A 6,041-nucleotide genomic window follows, 5' to 3' on the forward strand; every position below is an offset into this window, starting at 1 on the left:
ATATTCTGCCAGTCTTGATCTATTAACCAACTAGGACCCAGCTCTGCTGTCTAAAAGAGGCAAAAGAATAAAAATCCAATTCAGGGGCTTTATAGACTTAGAAGAGAATAAGCATATAGCACGACTATAGAAACTGGAAATAGTATGCTATTAATACTTGTTCACCACTGAAATATTTGAATATTACAACAAATTCTGCTTAAAGTACAATCTGAGATTGCTTTTTTCAGAAGTATCTATCTGGTTAGAAGTTTTATGCCTTTTCCGTTTAATATGAATGATAGGTGTTTAGTCACCTACAGCTCAATATCCCAAGACAGTAATTGTACATAATTTACCAAAAAATAGTTAATTATCACAGGTTATAGACAAGAAAAGAATTAAAAGATAACTGAAATTAGATAATTACACCTATCAAAAGTATGAGTTTTCTTTCATTATTTTGGAAATCCTGGAATATGATTTACTTCACTATGAAGTCACAATTGAGATAACCCATTTTAAAGCCAATCCAGTCAGTTACCTTTAGAAATGGATAAATAACTCTTAACTGTGTATGGCTTGGGTATCTCTCAGGGAACTGTATCACATGGTGGGACTGGGGGCAGACACAGCTCAAGTTGGATGACCCTGTGGGTGATCAACTGATTTATCAAGTGATTAACCCACCTACAGAAATAGTTTTCTACATTAAGTATTTACTACCATTAAAGTAAATTTTTGCTTGGCTTGGTACACCAACAGATTCAGGTATTTTATTCTTAACCACACTACAAGGGATCCTGAGTAAGAACCACCAACTATGACCCATATATTGTTGGTGAACCCTTACTTTGTCTGCCATGATGGTTTGGAAGTTGGCAAGATCAACCAAGGCTTGCTTGCCTGCTGCTGAGGCAGTGTAATAGGAAAGAACCTTTGTATTCTATTAGAGGCTAATCACTAAAGGGATGTTGCCTACAAGCTTGAGTTATACATAATGGCCCATCTCTGGGAACGCTGCCTCCCAGGTAATGGAAGCGTTAAACTAAAATATCTTTGTTTAAGTCACAGGAAACCTCCTGACCAGGCCTGCCTGTGAATGACTACAGGGAGGAAGAAATTAACACAATCCCTCTGGAGGCTGAACGGGACCAGGAAATGTTTGACTTTACTCCCTCCCCTTTTAGTATAAAAGAAGCCTGAATTCTAACTCAGGCAAGATGGTTCTTTGGGACACTAGTCCACCATCTTCTCCGTCTGCTGGGTTTCCGAATAAAGTCACTATTCCTTGCCCCAACAACTTGTCTCTAGATTTATTGGCCTGTCGTGCAGCGAGCAGGACGAGCTTGGATTCGGTAACGTAGTGGAGGCTGTTAGGTCTCCAGCGTTAAAGCATAAACACACTTTGCTTATGACAACAGTTAGAGCAGATGTGCTACTTAATACATGCTTGACTATGAGGCCAAAATGCAAATATTGAGAACATATTGAGACTTTTCCCCCCGTTTCCACTTTAAATATTTCAATGAAGGTGAGCAAAAGGACATTTTTATTAATACTGACACATTAAATGCAGGCAGCAGAAAGCAGGAAGAGCTACCATTTCTCAAGTCTCATTTTGAGTATGTCTTCCCATCCTGGGCACTGGATGTGAACCCCAGATACACTCCCATCACAAGATGGTTTTTCCTCATGCACTCTGCACACAGTACCAGGGCAATTGACTTATCAGCCTGACTTCAAGGGTAGCTCTTATTTGAAAGAGATAAGCTGGCATTGCTTCACTGTTTTCTAAGAATTTAGAAAATCCATGGTTAATTGTGTGGAGGGTATTTTGTAGTCATTCTGGTTTGCCTGTGACACCCAGATAAAGCCAACATGAGCTTGAATTTCCTAAGTTATAAAGGACTCAAATAACAATTACCATCAAGCTGTTTTTCAGTAGGGTTTTCTATAAGTCTCAGGAAGTCTGTTTGCGTTAAGGTTGTTTTTAATCCTCAACATCAGAAGAAACAAATTCACTTTCCACTTGCTAGACATACTAATTTCAAGCACCATAATACCCCAAGTGTCTGAATGCAGATATCAAAAAAATGTGCTAAAGACATAAAGAAACAATTCACAAAGAAGAAATGCAGTCAATGAACATATGAAAAAAATTTAGTCCTAGTAATAGTCATAAAAATGCAAATATAGTGATGATTTTTTTTCTCCTATCAAACTGTCGAATATTTTGTTTCAATGATAATATTAAATGCTGGCAAGAGCTAGATGAAGCAGACACACTTGTGCAATATTGGAGAGAATAAACTAGAAAAACATTTCTGGGGAGCATATTGGCCACTTATATCAAGGACCTTACAGAAAGTAAAAGAGCTTTTGACTCATTTCACTACTAAGGGCTGTAACAGGGAGTGCTAGGTGGACCCAAATATCCATTCTCCCCTTCTCTTAGAAAAGAAAGTTCAGCTAGATTCATAGAATTAAGGCTGCATTTCCAGAAACAATGTCACTGAAGGAAAAATAGTATCTAAAACCTAAAACACAGTTTGACTCTGTTTGGAGAAAAAAAAAACACTATATATTGTTGACCTAAAACAAATAGACTGCCAATTATTTTGCCAGCAAAAAATGGATTTATTTGGGATTAGCAAAGAATTGCAGTTTGGGTTCTACAATCATGGTGAGTCACGTGCAAAAACAGAATTCTTTTATAAAGGGAAAAGGAAGTTGGGAGGGATATAGTAAACAAAGAGTCCATGGCTTTTCATTGGCTAAGTTGTGACTGTCTCTCATTGGCTGAGCTCTTGCCAGGCATGAGAGCTCCCCCTTCTAGTTTCTCAACACTATTTGAATTGAGGTTTATATATATATAAACGTCAATTATATATTGTAATACATATATTACAATATTTAACCATAGAAAAAGAATAAACAAATGTAAACCAAGATTTTAGTGACCATTATCTCTGATAGGTCAGTTAACTGCTGCACCCAAATTCCAACATGTGTGTCGTGGTTTTCCCACCATGCAATGGTTCAACACCAGTTGGGTGTCCTATAATTCAACTCAATTCTGACACTATCTACCTGGAGATAACATCAGATTCCATAGGTTAAGGGCTCAGGCCCACAAGACTGCCCTTTATTGCAGATGCCAATTGCAAGCCCAGGTTGTCACCTGTACTTCTGACCAACTGGCTGTAAATCAGAGGTTCCCACCTCCCCTCGTCCGATTCAATTGATTGGCTAGAGTGGCTCACAGAACTCAGAGAAGCATTTTACTTCCTAGATTATCGGTTTACTATAAAAGAGTATAACTCAGGAACAGCCAGATGGAAGAGATGCCTAGGGCAAGGTATGGGGTAAGGGCAGGGAGCTTCCATGACCTCTTCAGGCATGAAACTCACCCTAAATCTTCATGTGTTCACCAACCCAGAAACTCTCCAAAACCCATCCTTTTGGGGTTTTATGGAGACTTCATTACACAGTCAAAATTGATTAAATCATTGGCCATTGATAATTGATTCAACCTCCAGCCCATCACCTTTTCCTGGAGGTCAAGAAGGTGGGAGTGAAAATTCCAACCCTCTACTCACATGTTTGGTTCTCCAGGCAACAAGCCCCCATCCTTACGTGCATCCAAAAGTCACCTTAACACATAACAAAAGACACCTTTGTCACTTAGGAGATTCCAAGGGTTTTAGGAGCTCTGTGCCAGAAGTGGGGACGAAGATCAAACATACATTCCTTATTATAAATCACATCTCAATCAGATTATGAGAAACAATTTTTCTTTCTTTATAATCATCTATACTTTCCCCCCAAAATACCAATTTTAAAAATCAGGAAAAGAAATGTTTAAAACACCACTAAAGGAGCTTCCCTGGTAGTGCAGTGGTTAAGAATCCGCCTGCCAATGCAGGGGACACAGGTTTGAGCCCTGGCCCGAGAAGATCCCACATGCTGCGGAGCACCTAAGCCCGTGCGCCACAACTACTAAGCCTGCACTCTAGAGCCCACATGCCACAACTACTGAGGCCTGCGCGCCTAGAGCCCGTGCTCAGCAACAAGAGAAGCTACCGCAATGACAAGCCCGCGCACCGCAACGAAGAGTAGCACCCGCTCACCGCAACTAGAGAAAAGCCTGCGTGCAGCAACAAAGACCCAACACAGCTAAAAATAAATAAATAAATTAATTAATTAATTAAAAAACAAACAAACAAGGAACCATATAACGTGATTCACAAATGTTATACGAGTTAATACAGTAAGAATCCCTATATTATATAGTAATCATTTACTGTAACAGTATGACAGATAGTAATCTAGGGTACAGTAATACATGCTAAAAAGTTTGCTTCTTTAAAAATTGTTTAAAAATTTTTTTCAAAAATATTGATTTCCTAATCCCTATCAGCCTTCAGTTTCCATTCGAGATAGAGCAATACCCTGAATAAATTATGAGGAGAGGTGTCACGCTGATTCCCACCAGGGTTCTTGGCCTTCCCCAGTCAATAGACTTTGACTAGAGGCCAGACAAGAAATTCAGGCAAGGCTTTATTGGGGCTCCTGGGGCCGCAGGAGGGAGTGAGAACAAAAAACAGGTTCCCTGGCTCACTCCCCAAGGGGGAAGAGCTGGTTCCTTACATGGGGTGAGGGTAGGGGTGTGTCCAGGGGTCAGGCTGGAGGGGTAGCTTAGGTGGTTTGCCCACCCCTTTGGTAGTGTTGAGTGCAGGGGGTATGCGAAGTACCCTGCTTTTGCCCCCGACACCCTGTGTTTGCGCCCAGCTCTTCAGAAGTGGCAGGGTTTTGTTTTTTTTTTTGCGGTACGCGGGCCTCTCACTGCCGTGGCCTCTGCCCTCGCGGAGCACAGGCTCCGGACGCGCAGGCCCAGCGGCCATGGCTCACGGGCCCAGCCGCTCCGCGGCACGTGGGATCCTCCCGGACCGGGGCACGAACCCATGTCCCCTGCATCGGCAGGCGGACTCCCAACCACTGCGCCACCAGGGAAGCCCGGCAGGGGTTTTTTTGTATCTTTTGTATCTTGTTGTCTAGAATTTGCCCCAACTGCACATGCACACCGTTATTTTTTGTCCCTTATAGTTTCTTTGTATTTTATTACTCACGGAGACATTTGTCCAGGGGCAAGCGTTGCAGCAAAGCATCCCAGCTCCAAGCCTGTCTCAATGTTGCTCAGGGGTCATTCTGTGAAGTCACATTTAAAGGACAATTTAACAACCTACAGTAATTAAAACCCACAGTCATTAAAAGAGAATTCTATTCTTAGCAGGCGAACTGCAAAACACATTAATGAGGATAAAAGTCATGACCCACCTTTGACCCTTCTGTTCTTCCTTATTCTGTTTGGGAAACTGTCACGAGCCAAACCCTCATACTCCCTTCTTAGCCCCAGTTCAAGGACCTTATTTTCCTTTTCTCCAAAATTTTTTATGTGTTTCAACCTAATCTCTTTCCCAACTATCTTGGTGTTCTCTTCAGTGATTAGAAGGTTGGGTGGACACAGGGAGGAAGGGACCCAGCAAATATAGGATTTTCTGTAGCAAATGGAGAAGGAAGGAGTGCCGTAAACACTGAAGTCGTATAAGTTTTGTCCTAGCAAATAAGGAGCAACTCCACCCCAAAACAATTTATAGGATCTCTTTGCTGTGTTACAGGTTAATTGAATTCAGAGTCAATGGTTATTTCTGACCTTGTCAAATACAGGTTGTGACTTCGGTCAATACAATTAGTACCTCCATTTTTGAAAAGTGTTTCAGGACCATACAGAAAACCTATATCAATATTCCAACAACACCCACAGACAAATCACAATTTCTCATGAAGAAAGGTAGAGCTCATGAAATTACCGGACTGTCACCACATCACGAAAAAAGTCAGTGACTTAGAATTCCAAAAGAACATTTTTTGAAGCTAGAAAGAGACCTCTGCTATTAACGTAAAGTTATTAATAGCTTTTCACTGTTAAAGGGTACCAAGAATTATGATTCTCATAATAAAGATATCATTGCGCTGACATGAATAGCATTCTCGGAGTT

This window comes from Orcinus orca, chromosome 7 (genome assembly GCF_937001465.1).
Source record: "Orcinus orca chromosome 7, mOrcOrc1.1, whole genome shotgun sequence".
Lineage (NCBI taxonomy): Eukaryota > Metazoa > Chordata > Mammalia > Artiodactyla > Delphinidae > Orcinus > Orcinus orca.